Raw genomic sequence first — 16,386 nt, 5'->3', positions numbered from 1 at the left:
CCTGGCTTTTACCTCAGCTTTATTTGGACCTCACCTCCTGACCCAGACCCTGAAACCTGACTCTGACTCTGATCCCTGGTATCGACCCCAGCCTGGGACTTGGCTACAAATTCCTCTGTTACTCAGCCTCAGGTTTGACCCTGTTATGACCCTTGGTCCTGACTGCCCTTGTCAGTATCCTGTCAGACAGTTACTAAATATTAGTTGTACCATTTTAAGTGAGAAAAGATGGTTCAGTTGTTAGGCCACTTGGGGGACCTGCATTCAACTTCCTTTCTTAAGTGATTTTGGTCTGGTCACTTGGAGTAGGAACCATGAAGGGACTTAGGCATTGCAATGCTGAGCATCACAGTGCCTAACTTTTAGGGGCCTAGAAAATTAGAGGAACAACACCGATGTCCACAAAACTGAGTTAGGTGCCCAGGCTCTCTATACAATGAATGAGGAGAAATGGGCACTTAAGAATACAATCCAGAAAAGCCAGTGTGTTAGGCAGGGAAATGCCTAAGCTAGCTAAAGGGAGATGCAGATGAGACAGTGTGTGCTAAGCCCTGCCCCTCTCTTAGAGATAGGCACTTCCCTGCAGCCCAGATATAGACACCTGTCTCTGCTTAGTGATCCACAAATGGGAACCCATCTCCTAGAGTCAGGCAGCTTAAGCACCTAAGCAGTTTCTTGTGGGAATGAGTTAGGTACCTGCCTTGCTGGGCACAGAACAGACAGAGGAGGAGGCAGTCTAATGACTGTGCCTCTATGGATAAATGTTTAAATAGTCATGGGGAAGGGAAAGAAAGAGAGAGTGAGGCTCTAATCCATTGGTTACAGCACCCACCTGGGAGGTTGTGACAGAATTAACCTGAGGCTGATTCACCACTCTGTACACTTGGTAAATGTCCCTGCATGGGACAAATTGGGGGAGATAAATGATTAGGACTGGATGATTAACCAGTTAAGGAGGGGATTCAGCTCATCAACTGGGGACTATTAAATAGGAGACAGGAAGGGTGAGAGGAAGGCTAGAATGAAGGGCAAAGAAACTCAGGATCTCAGCTAGGTAAGAGCTCTCTTCCCTTGTGCTAAAGGGTATGTTGAGGCTTGGGAAAAAGCTTTATGGTGATGGGATAGGATGCTGCACAAGACAGTGTAAATAAAGTACACTGTGGTGAACTTACATAAGAGTAGGAGTACTTGTGACACCTTAGAGACTAACAAATTTATTTAGTCTCTAAGGTGCCACAAGTATTCCTGTTCTTTTTGCGGATACAGACTAACACCGGCTGCTACTCTGAAACCTTACATAAAAGTGTGTGAGGACTCCTTGCAAAGAGAAATCCAGTATGAGGGACCATGCCCTGTGACAGAGATGGGAGACTCTAGCCCTAATCCCCTTGTTCCAATTACTCTCTTGTTATTTATCCACAGTGGAGCAGTTCTAACTGGAGAGACTGAGGAAGACTCACATCAGAATATCCTATAGTTTAGTAGTTAGATCACTGCTCCTGAGAGGTGTTCAAATTCTTCCTCTCCCTCCCATCCGCTTTCTCTTCTCCCCTGGGGCAGAGAGGGGACAATTGAACCTGGGTACCCCACATCCCAGGTAAGTATTCTAACCACTGTGCTAAAAGGTGACCACCACTGTCTCCAGCCAGAATTTGAATGGGATCTGATCTAGTAGGGCTCTTAGCATGCCTACCAGATTGGGCCCTACAGGTGGCTTAGGTGGACAAACTCCCATCTTCTCTGGTTCATGAATGACTCTAGGATTTAGGTGAGATAGATGCTCAGAAACCTAGAGTGAGGCACCAGCACTCATGCTCAGAGGCAGAAATGTAGGTGCTTAGGGAATTGTCCTAATGGAGACACCTGCGGGACTTAGGAACCGACACCCAAGATCTTGGTGCCTAGGTCTGGGGTTTAGACATCTTTTGTGGATTCCATCCTTAACCTTTCTGTGTGTGTCCCCCCCACCCCCGCCGCCACTCTGTGAAAGGGAATAATAGTGCTTCCTTACCTCATAGGGGTGTTGTGAGTATAAATGCATTAAAGATTGTGAAGTGCTACAGCAATGGAAGCTGTGTGAGTACCATAAGTAGATTTTAAAAATTGAGATCTCAGTGTATCTTTCTTTGTTTAAAAAAACAACAACACTGTTTGGAAATTCTGAGCATACTTTCAGTGCATAAGGAACAGTATTTCTACAATAACTAGAGCTCAGGAGACCTGAGGCCAGATCCTCAGCTAGTGTAAATCAATTTAGCATGATTGATTTCAACAGACCGATGATTATCCTCTCTTCCCCTGGTCCCCCACCCCAGTTGAGGATCTAGTCTCTGGTTTTTATTCCCAGCTCTGCCCCTAGCTCCTTGACCCTGCTTTCCTCCACCTATAAAATGGGAATAAAGCTTGCCCTTCTTTGCAAAGTGCTTTGAGCTCTATAGATGAAATGCTCTTATTCATAGTCTCTATCATTTAATTATTGTCTATTATTAAATTGCATGTAATTACTGTAGCCAAAATCACAGTTTTCTGGGAGTAACATGAAACAACTTAAATCATTGTTCTGACTGACTTGGGTGTCAAACCAAGCACTATGCTAACAGACATCTAATGCTGTCTATAGCTGGTAGATCTGCAGACTTCTATTCATTGTGAACATAGTCCCCACTGGGATCAATTTAGTTCTTCATTCACACCACACAAAAGAATGTGTCAATATCACTAGCGATGACGTCAGTGCAGTCAGCTGCAGAGAGCCCTGAAGAGTGCAAGCACTCTAAATTAGAATAGCCACCAATAACATGCTTCCCCAATTAAAATCATTTTTATCCAAAAAACTAGGGGGTCACGTTTATTAAAGCTATGCTAAAAACAGCGTAAAAAGGGCTTAAGAATATTCAGACTTTGGAATAACCTAGGGAATCCTGACCATAGGGAAACCTCTAGCACAGAACAGTTATTTTAATAAATATTCAAATCCTATGATATACGTCAGTAATAGTGCATAATTCGTTATCTATGGCACTATTTTTTTGGCAAGGGGAGACAAGTGCTATAAGGAAATGGCACAAACTCAGCTCTCTATTACCCTTGGGCAACACAAGGGAAGTCAGTGTGGTTGCCTGGTATAACTTGAGGGCCAGATTTTTTTTTAAAAAACTGGCATTTGGTATACATTTCTCATGAGCATTCCGCATCACCTGCTCAATTGTGTCCTTGAGATTCTTGTTTAAGTGACAAGCTGTCAATCTTCTTAATGCAGAAGAAAGGAAGCAATTACTACTGTGGTAGAGAAAGGGTCGTAACTAACAAAATTTCATCAGTTATTTAGATAAGCTCTTTGTAGCAAGTACTGCATCTTTGTGTCTTGTATAGCACCAAACAGTAACTAGTTTAAATAATTTGCCTGAATTTGATGTTCATTAAGGCGCCTCTCCAGCAACACACTTAAAATGTGCTTAACTTTAAGCACACAGGTAGTCCCACTGACTTCACTGACACTACCCACTTGCTTTAAGTTAAGTAAGTGCTTTGCTGGACTGGAGCCTAGAGCCACATTCAGTGCCCACTTTAATCAATGGGAGCCCTTCAATTGACTCCACTGGATCAGTCGCTAACAGTGCTGGATTGACAGCCTTAGAGACTGAAGTCCTCTATTTAGCTGTAACAAAGTTAAATCACAGGCAGCAGCAAAAGCTTCGCCACCTGAAGGGACCAATTTCAAAGAGCAAGACAAAGTCTCCATGTTCACTCAAGTCTGTGCTTCAGTGCTGAAACTTCCAGCAAAGGTGCCAACTTGTGCCCACTGAGAGGGATAGCAATCTAGAAAATGTAGCTAAATCCATGTTGGTTTGAATGTGATCAAACAGATACGTGATTTATTTTATTTTTTTAAGAAAAATAGCCAAAGCCTACTGAAGTCAATAAAAAGACCTCTATTGACTCCATTGGGTTCTGAATCAGGCCTAAATTGTCTAAAGGCCTGATCTTATGCACACTGAAGTCAATGGGAAAACTCCCATTGCCTTCAAGGGCAGCTAGAATAAGACACCATAAATGCAAATTAATCTGTACGCTTAGCAGTTATTAAGCCACTGGCTTGTACACTCTTCTCAGTGGCACTGAGAACGGTCACTTCTTGCCTTTTGGGCTTTCTCCTGAGACGTGTCAAACACCTGCTGAGTATCTGCCACTCTCAGTGAAGTCAGATACTCAGCACCTCTTAGAGTGGGGACTGAAATCAACAGGAAATGAGGCTCAGCCCCAAACAGGAGCTCTCACAGGCTTGCTGCCAGATTCCCAATGGCGATATTTGAAAATATCCTTTCACGTGTACATAGAGGAAGGATGATCCAGTGGTTAGAGCACTAGTCTGTACGTGGGAGATGTGGCTTCAGTTCCCTGCTCAGTCAGACTTCCTGTGTGTGACCTTGGGCAATTCACTTAGGGGCTTCAGTTAATAGCACTGTCCTACTTCATGGGCATGTTGAGGATAAATACATTGAAGATTGTGAGGTGCTTGGTACTATGGTGATGCGGGGCCCTATAATTACCTTGAACAGATAACCGATCTGAGCATGCTGTAATCTGAGAAAAGTGAGCTTTGCTTTAGTGTAACTGGGAAACAGCAGCAAATGCTTTTTGTTCTGGAATGTAACATTTGTTACCAGGGTCAGCTGCTATCTTATGTTCTGGTGTGGCTGATGCTGATAATGACACTGGACTTCAAATTTCATTGGTGCAGAGAGATTTTGCACTGGCTGCGTCATCTAAAACATATTTTGTTGGTTAAAGCCAATGAATTCCCTAGAGGCTTGGATTCAGTTTGAGGGTTCCTCAGTGCTCAGGGTAACTTTGTTCTTTTATCAAACTTCTCTACTCTACTGAGCCAAAGGTATTAAGTGATTTGTTTGTGATGCCCCATCTATTGTAGAGGCAGGTTACCGCATTGTGCAGGAGCAAGGGCCTTTGTGGATGACTATGTAGTCGGTGCAGATACTGTGGGTTGCAGTCACTCAAATACTATAATCTGTGCTAGAAATTCATACCATTATAGGTGGTACAAAAAGGTAAGGTGTCATTTAACAGTTTGTCAGGATCTGACATGGAATGATTTTTAATGGTGTTTATCATGGGTGTAGGTATATAGCACTGTTAGAACTGGTCACATTCTCAGTCAGACAGGGACTAGTAGCAGCCGGACAATAAGGGGTATTGTTCGTACATGGCAGAGACATTCTCTGTGACTAGAGAGAGGTGTTTATAGAGATGAGAGGAATTTTAATGGAAAAATAGGCTGATGCTATCCAGCATTTCTAAAGAATCAAGGGCTATAATTCTGACAGTTCCCTACAAAACAAATAAGGGAGAGTGAGAGAATAGAGCTGGCAGTCAAATCAGTGATAACTAATAACTGAAACCGAGAGGAAGTCAGAATTCAACCACAGTCATTCAAAACTGCAGCCCTTTGTGAGATAAATGGACCCTGTTGGAGAGAATCTCCTTTGCATTCCTATCATCCCTCTAGGCAATGATGAATCCATTCTTCTTAGCTAGTAATTCTGCCAGCAGCTCATTTTAATAACACCTGGATCTCTACTTCTGAGAATCCCAGAACAGCAGCTACTGCCTTGCAGCTTCCTCACTGTCTACCCTCCCAATGCTCTCAGGAGACTCTGGTTTTTACAGTTGATGTCCCTTGAAGCTTCAGAAAGAATTAAACTGACATTGCATTTTCGGGTAAAGCAATAGCTGCAGCCCCAGCACAATTTTTCTCCTAAATCTTAGACCCATCGGTTCTTCAGTAAATCAATCCTGAAGCAGAAGAAAATGAAATGGCTGGAAATCTTCCTGTCTCCAATGTTGTTTAAAAATGTACAAATAATATTTAAAAAATGCCCTAACAACACTTAACAGCACTTCATAGAAAGTATAGCACTTATCTCCCGATCCTGATTCAAAAATGCTGTGACTAGACATCTCCTGCTGCTTTTGGTCACACAGGAGTGATCCAAATGACTTCTGGGGCCAAAGTTTTGACCCTGCAATTAGTTGATACAATTAAATTAATTTAGACATGTAAGAACACAAATTACCAGAGCCATCAGGCACTTAGTAAATAACTGAGTGCTAAAAGAGTGACTCTTTTAAGGTATGGCTGAAGTCAGGCCCCTAATTTGCACTTGGGACAGGAAGGGATCCTCTACATGCAAAACACACACACACACACACACACACACACACACACACACACACACACACACACACACACACAGCTTCAAAGGCACAATAATACTTTACACCTCTATAGCTCCTTTCATAGAAGGCTCTCAAAGGCAACATTTGTATTAAAATAGAGCCGTGAGGTCCCCAAAACAGATCAAGGCCACACCATGCTAGACACTGTATGCAAAAAAGTAAAAGATGGTCCCACAGATCTTGAAGCCTAAAGGCAAGATGCAACAAGGTGGTTTTAAACAGTGATAGCAGGGAGAAGGGAAAGATGGATCGAATAACACTAGTGAGCTTACACAGTGGTATAGACCAGCTAAACACAATGACTTCTGAATCAGATGAAAAGGTTTTTTAGCCTCCACATGCTTCCATGTGTTCAGTCACTACTTATTTATTTATTTTATCAACCTTAATTAAGCCTCATTATCCCTATGAGAAAGGAAACTAAATACGAAAGGTTATAGGCCAGGTCCTCAGCTGGTGTAAATTGACGTAGCTCTGAAGCCACTGGAGTTGCATCAATTTACACCAGCTGTGGATCTGCATATCTGTCTTCTGGGCTATAGTGCATACACAGTCAAGCTTGTAGTTTTACCACAAGTTGCAGCAAAATATGAACAAAGCCCCAGGGCCTGTGGGGCACATTAGACCTAAATTATGTTCTAGGAACCTGGAATTATGCAGCAGGAACCCTGGGACTATACCCTCCCCATTGGCCAGTCCAGCACAGTCAGTGTAGTATCCCTGTATCATTTATTTTTATATTAAGTTCACTTTATTTCACAATGTCCCTAAACTTTCAGTGAGCTGTAATCTTCTGTACTGACAGTGAATGCTTGCATCATAGAAGCGATCATGGGGAGGAGTTTTTGACACCTGAATCATGGAAATTTTTAGAAGGTGTGGGAGGTGATCTTGGATTTTGGCACCCACCAGGCAAATGCTTCTTTTTTTTTTTTTCTGGGGAGGAAACGCATTTGTGCCTTCCCCTTCTCTTCCCCCCGCCCCACCCCTGTCTCTCTTTTGAGGCCCTATGCAATGGCCATTGAAATCAATGGGAATCCTTTCACTGAATTCAGTGTACATTGGATCTGGCTCTTGGACAGGGACAGTTGTGGTGATTTAAAAAAAAAATTGGGGAGAATGGGGCTTAAATTTCTTAATCCCTAACTGAGGTATCCTTCAGTTACAGCTGCCTCCCTCCCATATACCAGTATTGGCCACTGCATATAACAATAGAGAATATTAGCTTGACACTTCTGCTAAAATAGAATTATGACCATTAACAATGCTGCCCTTTCAATTGTCATCATTAGGCTTAGGAGTTAATGCGCCACTGAGATGAACTCACACTTCTGTCAGAGCTACAGGTACAGGCTGTGTGCGGGCTCATGCATCTATACTACATTGGTTACATTCTCCTCACATTTTGAAGGTTTTCTTTGTAACTATGATGTCAAGACACTTAATATTTTTCAAATGAGAGCTTAGATTCTGGAGTACAGTTCCATAGAAATGCAGTATTGCTGATATAAGCAGGGTCGGAATGAGCTGAAAGGGTTACGCTGCTTATAACTGAACCAATGCAAGCAACGGGCTAGCTAGCAAATGTTGCTATAGGTAGAATCAGCTATTACTTTGTCATGGAGAAGTCAGAGCTAAGGTCAGAAGGGTATTGGGGGAACAAAAGGAAGAGGAACTAGCCAGCTAGCAAGATTTATCAATCCTAGACCATCACCACAAAAAGGATCGATCCTAGATTGTAACTGGTCTCCTGCAGCAGAAAGAAAAGACCAGACAATGGGCACAGAGGAATGAACAAGCTAGATCTGGAACAAATGAACCAAAAGTCCAGATGGACCAAGAAAAGGTCACTGCGAGCTACTAAAATAATACAAGTTCTGTTAGACAAAATCACCAACCCTGGGGACAAGACATTTATGCTGGCCTACTGATTGGCTGAAATTCTCTCATCATTCACAAATGCAGGAAAGACCAATTGCATACTTTACAAGCAATTGACATTCATATGTATGTTTGCATGTACATAGAAGAAAGGAAGAGATGGATTTGCATAGTTTGTGCACTGCATTCACCCACGAATATGTATGTATTTTGCTCTAGAACATAGCAAATAACAAATATCTGAGGCCAAATCCTCACTGAAGTAAGTTGGCATAGTTCCTTTGGCTTCAATAGAGCTACCCAGGTTAGCACCAGCTGAGCAGTTATGGCACAGCTGCAGATAAAAAAAAAAAATCTTCAATGCTCGAGAAAGTATTGAAGTAACAGTTGACAAGAGCAGCATAAGATGGCAGTGGTAGTAGCTACTGTTTGTGCTGCCTGGAAAGATTACCTGAGTTTGAATTTCATATGCAACCTCATTCCTTAGGAATGGGCAACTGCAGCGCTCCTTTGGAACAAAGACAGGATTAATTTATATATAAACAAGATATACTGAGTTTACTGGACAAAGACAAAACTCTAGTTTGAATCAAACAGTCGTAATAGGGACTAGCGATTACACCTTAGGAGAGCCTTGCAGTGTTTAATGGCAACACATCCCAACTGATTCTGGAACAGCATTGATACACTAGAGATTTTACACCAAAAATGCACCATCTAACCTATAAATATAACAAACTGATATTCCAAAGTCTGTTTCCTTCTAATCAAGAACTATTATTCTTTACTTTCACATAATTCATAATTACTACCTGAAAACTTGGTAAAGGCAGAGTTCAGATTTCCAAGCCCATCCTCATGCTCTCTCAGACCATGGAAGGTAGAAAATCTCTAAACCTTTGAAAACCAGGAAAAACAAAACTTAAGTAACTATACGTTACAGTTCAGGGCAACTCTTCCTATATGACCTTACCCCTCTATGATCCAGCAAGGGCAACCACTCTGCTCTTCTGGCGCCCCCACTGTTGCCTTTGTTGGGTGGAGATACTCATCTCTCTCCCTTCTGACTGGGGTATTTCCAAGCTGCACAGTCCCTTGACTATACTGTGAAATCCCCAGTGAAAGACAGGCTTCTTAAGCAGACTTCTTTTGCCTTCTGTTCAGAGACAGTACATAGTGTAATTGCCACAGGTAGAAGTTACCGTACAGTTCTTTCTAACCAAGCACATGTTGTTTCTCAGGTAAAAGCCATACAGAGAAAACCTATTTAAAAACAACAATAAAGGAATGTACGGGCAGGTTGTTAAGCTTACTAGAGATCACCCCAACTGCAGCATGGGCTCTGGCAGAGATAGTCCTTCAACCGCCACCTAGGTTTTCCTGTGGTCTCAAGTGCATTACGCCCTCTGCTCCAGACAAGAACACTCCCGAGTAAGAGTTGCTCATTTATGCAGTTGGTCTCTTGGAAGAGACCGTGAATAAGTCATCAGCCAGACAATGGGTCTCTCTGCTCAAAGTGCAGCTTTAAAAGGATGGATTCAAGGTGGGTCATTTGCATTCTTCTCACCCCCAAGTATATCCTAGGAAATTTAGTTCACATGTATTGTCCCCAGAAATCCTTTGTAGTTTCTAATATCTCCCAGAGACTGCATTAGTCATGTCTCCTAGAGAAGTTACATGCAATCCCACAACAACCCATAAACAATTGCATTTTGTACAATGGACCTCAAAGGTATTAAACGTAACTCAGTCCACATCCTCTCAATACCTTAACTCTGTCCCTCTGGAGCTTGCAATAGGCACTGGAAGCAAACCAAACTTAACCTGTGTCTAAATTCATCCACTAATCATGGCCTGATTTTCAGTGATGCTCTGTTCCTGCAAATGCTTACAGAGGTGCTTAATTGTACATGAGTGTTCTGATTGAAGTTGACTACTCACATACATAATGTTAAGCACATGTATAAGCGTTTGTAGGATCAGGGCCTAAGTTTAGAAGCATTCTTTTGCTGTCACCTACACAAATGCTCATCTAATTTGTATGCATGCTACCAGATGTGTACACTCAGGTCCCTGAGGTGCACAAGGATAAGTGTCTGTTTAATAATAACATTGACCAATTTGGTGGGGGACTGTTGAGAGATGTGGTATACAAACATAGAAAATGATAGTCCCTGCCTCAAAGTTAAAATCTAGCCAGAGGCATATACAAAAACAGATTTGAGTCTATAGTGAATATGCAAAATAGGTGTAGAGTATCTTACTGAAAACCGGGCCTATAAGAGACAGGAGATTGTCAAGCTTACTGATACTTTTACTTAACTTTTTTTTTTAAAGGTATCATCATCATTTCTAACAAATATGAGCCTTACAACATGAAGAGTTCTTCTTTTTCATAGAAATTACTTTGGTGTGATGGCACCAACTGCCATTGTGGCCACGTCTAAAATAAGAATGGGGACTCTCATGTCGAGAGGAACAGATGAATAGTATCGAGAGACTGCTATCAGAAGTTAAGAATGAGCATAATTTCCTGAGACAGCAGCTGCAAGTAGTAATGTCAACTAATCCAACAAACATTTCCTATTTAAAAGGAAAACTCTGCAACTAGACACATGCGCTTGCATGCTTAAGAGACTTAGACAAGTTACTTGAGCTGTTCATTTATATACTTAGTTACACATGCTGTTCTATTTGGATCTCTACCTTGAAAATATTCCAAGAAACAAGGTGGGTCAGGAAATCTCTTTAACTGGACTAACTTCTGTTGGTGAAAGAGACCAACAGAAGTTGGTCCAATAAAAGATACTGCCTCACCCGCCTTATCTCTCTAATATTGTGGGACCGACATGGCTACAACACCACTCTGAAAATAACCTGTCAGTATGAGAAAAATTAGGATGCAAATTAAAATATTCCTTTCACAGTGCAGAAATAAGGATTAATGTTCAATTACAGATATAACTACGATCAGATAAATTGAACATTAATCCTTATTTCTTGTCAAGTCACAGAAATTGGAACAAAGAACATGTAGTATTTATTCTCAGCATCTTGCAGAACTGAACTCTATTCATGCCTTACACACAGTGTTCTATTTCCTGTTTTTTCATATTTCAAAACACAAATTTGGAAATCATTAAGACTAATATACGTTGCTTGGAAGTAGGATGGATTGAAGAATGGATATTTTGGTTTATTGTCAACTTTAAAAAGTTTAAAAATTGAGCTCAGATCAAAACCAATGTTTTAATGAAACGAAACATTGAAAAACACAAGTTCTATTTTGATTAAACTGAATATTTTGTTTAAATTTCAACCATTTTATGCATTTTTCTAAACAAAAGGACAGTTTGAAATGAAGTCATTTCAAACAAACTATTTAAAAAATCTTTTTTGAAAGAAACTGTCAAAATATTTTAATTTTTCAGAATTCTTGTGGTTTGTTTTTGAAACTAACAGTTTAAGGAAATGGACGCAAATGTGCATAATGTTTCAGTGTTTGCTGAATTGACATTTTTTCTGAATCTTTTTTCACCTGCTGTACTTCAATTTGCTTTTCTGTATGAGTATGCTTGACTTAGTTTCCTTCTAACCTCACCTCTAATTCAAATAGGGCAAATTCAAATGGCAAGTTCTATGGCTCAATAAATGAGCACATCCAACAAATGTGTGATCTGTATCACTTATCTTCTGTAGGTAAGTTAACATTATGAGCAAACACGTGCCTGACTGTAACATGCCAGCTAGTGGTTTACAGATGAACCATTTTTAAATGTGGAATGGTAACAGACACTTATTTATGAGAATTATATGAATAGTGCAATCAGTAATACAATTTTGGTGCAAAATTTACAGTGCCTATATATCTGCTATAACATACTCCTGAAGTTTAAAAAGTAAACAAGCTGCACCTCTGTGTGATGAGAAATCCCCCATCTGGCTGCTTGGTGCTTCGTATCTAAGCTCATTTGTTTTTCTGTTTAAGCCCCGATACTACAAGTATTTATTCCTGTGGTTATCTGTATATATCAAAGTTGTCTCTGACTTCAATGGTACTACTCAAGTATGTAAAGTTACATGTTCAACTGTTTGCAGGATTGGGGTCTTACACATGCAGCAGTCAGTCTATCTGATTTGTATAACAGAGTCAGCTGTCACTAAGTAGGATGGGAATTTCTTACATAAATTCTGGTTTTTGACTTCTGATTGCCTCACAATTAATGTATTTATCTCACAACACCCTTGTGGGATAGGAAGTGCTATTATCCCCATATACTGATGTGGAACTGAGGCATAGAGAGACTAAGTGACTTGCCCAAGGTCCCACAGGAAGTCTGTCAAAGCAGGGAGCTGATTGCATTGCCGAAGTCCGAGGCTAGTGCTGTAACTAATGGACCACCTTCCTCTTAACTTAAGTATGTGGGTGAGTATTCGCATGCTTAAAGTAAAGCATGTGTTTACATGCTTTGCTGGATCAGGTCAGAGGGCTGGGCATCTCTGACTTCTGTGAGAAACCAAGACAATTCTGATCTCAGGTTAACAGGAAGAACAAAGATGAGTATCTAATTAGGCACAACAAATGATTATATTAATAGGATATTGATGATAGTTGAGATGAGCAGCACCTTACTCCACAAAGTCAATGGAGATTCTTATGGCACAAGGCATTATTCAAGGTTAGTAAAGGTATACGAATCTTGACCTACGCTAGCATATGATCCACATTCATCTAGCCCTCCCCTAAATCTCAGTATCTTCCCGAGTAAATGAATGGGAAGGTAAGTGTTGCCTAGGATAGTATGAATTAAACAATGATACAAAGACTTGCAAAGAATACCTGACTGTTCACGCAGAAGTACAGTACGTTGCCTCATGTACTGATTATAATAATCTCCATTCAATACACAAGAATACCACAGAAGACTCTACCCTTGTAGTCCAGTAGGAACTTTGTTGTTATGCTGAATATAGAATCTATTTTGGTATATTTTATATAAAATTCAAAAATTCATCTGACTCCTCTTTTCAGAGGGCAAAGGGACTACACCGAGTGCTGTCTGATCCCCAGATAAGAGGCATTATTCAGGAGACCTGTCCTTGACAACATTCACTACCAGCAAAAGCAAAGTGTTTCAAGCACATACTCTAATTTACAGCCCAGAGTAACTCATGGCTTTATAATCAAAACCTCTACAGTGGCTCACTTCATTGGTCCCAGGTATTTCTCTTGAAGAAGCAGGTGTATTATTTATACAAGTGGGTTGACTGTCTGGTTTGCGTGAGTTGAGGTTTCTGTTCATGCAACTGACGTGTGAGATCAAATGAGAGCTACGAGAAATGTTTTGGTTGTGTTTTTTTTGTTTTATTTTGTTTTTAAGGGGGGAAATGGAAAGGTTAGGCTTGGTCGTGATGTATGTACAAAAAGCTAATGTTGAGAGAAATCCACTCCTGACCCAGGATAGAGGCAGAGCCTTGCTGAGTTTCCTCCCTAACAAAAAAAAACAAAAAAAAAAAACAGATGACCAGGTGGCTAAATTTAATCCCTAACCCCAGCCTTTGTAATCTTTCTCTTCCTTGAGTTCTCCATTGTCCTAGTCTATTTTATTGCCAAGGAGACTAGGTTACAGGCTGCCTCTAGTTGATTTTACTGCATTATTCTGATGAAGTACGAAGGTAGAAGGGCACTTTCTGACTGGTTCAGAAAAAACACATTATTGCTCTTTTTAGCAAAGTCCACTCCATTGCATACTGTTCTTCCAAGAGTAAAATTATATAATGAAGTTTTTTTAAAAATGGTCTGTTTGTCTGGATCCTCAACTGGTGTAAGTCAGGCCAGCTTAATTGGAGTCAGAGCTATTCTGGTGTACACTGCTGAAGTTCTGACTCAGTGATTGTATCTGTATCTGACCACAGATCAGAGGCATCGACTTCTTGTGTTCCCAAGGGGTGCTCGACTTCCCCCCCCACCTCCCTGCTCTGTCCCAGGCCCTGCCCCCAATCCACCCCTTTCTCCAAACCTCTGTCCCACCCTGCCCCCTTCCCCCATCTCTTCCTGGGTATCTTTTAGAAAAGAGGGAGCAAGGGAATCTTGTTAAAATAGTTCAATTGTTATCCAGTATTGGTCGGTCTGATAGGCAGTGGGATCAGCACCCCAGATTGTTACTTTTGTGTAGCTATAGCAAAAAAAGTGAGTTCTAAGGAGGACAATGAGGTACCTTTGTGGATGTTTTTATCCTAACCCAACATTAATTATTCAGGTAATAACCAAAGGTATGTCTACACTGCAATAAAAAACCTGTGGCATTGAGTCTCAAAGCATGGGCCAGCTGACTCAGGCTTGTGGGGCTCAGGCTGGAGACCCAACCTCCTCCTGGAATCACAGAGCCCAGGATTCACCCCAACCCAAAATCTCATTACTGCAATGTTATAATCCCACAGCCCAAACCAGATGACCTAGGCCAGCTGCACTCATGTCACAGGTCTTTTATTGAAATGTAGATGTACTCCAAGAAGCAGCATGGCCTAGCAGAGCAATGGATTAGGACTCAGGAGACCTGAGTTATGTTCCTGGTTTAGCTAATGGCCTACTGGGTACCTTGGGCAAGTCGTTTAATCACTCTGTGCCTCAGTTTCCCCATAGGTAAAATAAGGCTAATGAGACTTTGTAAAATATTTGAGCTCTATTGATGAAAACCACCATCTAAGAGCTAGGTATTGTTACTATTAATAATAAATAATGTCTAAGAATAGATTACTTCACTGCAGTGTGTGTGAGAGAGAGATTTAAAAAAATATGGAAGCATCTTCTGTTAGCAAGACAGAAGATATTAAGATATTGCATAAACAAAAAAGGAAAAGATTACAGAAATATTAACATATGTATTTATATAACACCTTCCATGCCAGAATCCCAAAGAAATGTACAAATACCAATTACCTTACACTAGGAGTAATTGGTAAAGACATTTTATAGATGAATAAGGCAAAACAGGAAAAAATAATCTAATTTGCCCAACATCATAGAATCACTGGCAGAGGCAAGAAGGGAATCCAGGAGCCTTGGTTCTTCATCCTAGTTTTGAAATTAATTCACTTCAGTGCTTTTGAATAGGTTAACTTTTCTTTGTCCATTTGTCCATTTATAAAATGGAAGACCTAAAGACCATACAGTACATCTCAATGTAGATAAAAGTGACAATTTATCCCTAAATGTTTGCTTATTACTCACATTTATCTAATGTCTATGAAGGAACTGTTCTCAATATGTCATCTCTTGGCATGGAAAATTGACTCTCTACAGGGTTTGATTCTGATTCTTAAGAATCGGTTTTAAAAACTGAGCTGCTTCTCAGCTAAAGTCAATGTAGTTACAACAATGTGAGGCAGGGCCTGTGAGCATTCTGCAGCAGATAAGTAGTGGTGACAGTTGAAGAGCTGCATGGGAAATGTGATTGGGTGGGGGGGCGATGTTTCGTTTTTACTGCAAAAAATGACACATTCTAGTCTTTGATGAAAACCCAAAATATTTCCAACAAACATAGAAGTGTTTTGTCAAAAAGCCATTTTCCATCAAATCTTTTTCACGATAAATTTTTTTTTCACCAGTTCTAGATGATTTTGATGATGCACTGTTTGCCTAACAATGTCCTGCTTCTCAGCTCAGGAAGTGGGTGTCCACAAGTTGCTAAAAACCTAAATCTTCTGCCTTGACAGCACACTTACTAGCCTATTTGATTTCCCCTTTGACTGACATGAAACATATTCCTATCAAATCTGGTGATACAGTAGAGCAGGCAGCATGATTGTGTTACCTTTAACAATTTGCTAGCTGATTAAGAGCTTTGAAGGAAAACAGTGCCCTCTAACTACTAGAAGGGAGACATTTAAAAACTGAAAAAAGAGGAGGAAAGCTTTTAAAGATTTATTTTTTCCTGGGTAAACATTTTTTATGAATAGCTCAAAGCAACAATCCTAGTCACTCTGATGGTTATGTATTTCCCTGTGGGAAACCTCTACTCAAGTATTCCCCTTCAGATTGGACTAGAAGCAATGGGCTTAAATTGCAGCAAGGGCAGTGTAGGTTGGACATTAGGAAAAACTTCCTAACTGTCAGGGTAATTAAGCACTGGAATAAATTGCCCAGGGAGCTTGTAGAATCTCAGTCATGAGATTTTTAAGAGGAAGTCAGACAAACAACTGTCAGGGATGCTCTAGATAATACTTACTCCTGCCATGAGTGCAGGGGAC

At 40.7% G+C, this 16,386-nt stretch overlaps 1 long non-coding RNA gene across 1 annotated transcript; it reads left to right on the top strand.

Annotated features, from left to right (window-relative positions):
• The first annotated feature begins 1,022 nt into the window (after positions 1-1,022).
• Positions 1,023-9,394, top strand: LOC120401599. The gene is made up of 3 exons (XR_005596583.1): positions 1,023-1,054; positions 1,423-1,597; positions 9,378-9,394. It is a non-coding gene; the product is annotated as an uncharacterized LOC120401599 (long non-coding RNA).
• The last annotated feature ends 6,992 nt before the right edge of the window (positions 9,395-16,386 follow it).

The sequence above is a fragment of the Mauremys reevesii genome, linkage group 3 (assembly GCF_016161935.1).
Source record: "Mauremys reevesii isolate NIE-2019 linkage group 3, ASM1616193v1, whole genome shotgun sequence".
Lineage (NCBI taxonomy): Eukaryota > Metazoa > Chordata > Testudines > Geoemydidae > Mauremys > Mauremys reevesii.
Note: the sequence above shows the minus strand (reverse complement) of the source record. Positions and strands in the feature narration are given on the sequence as shown.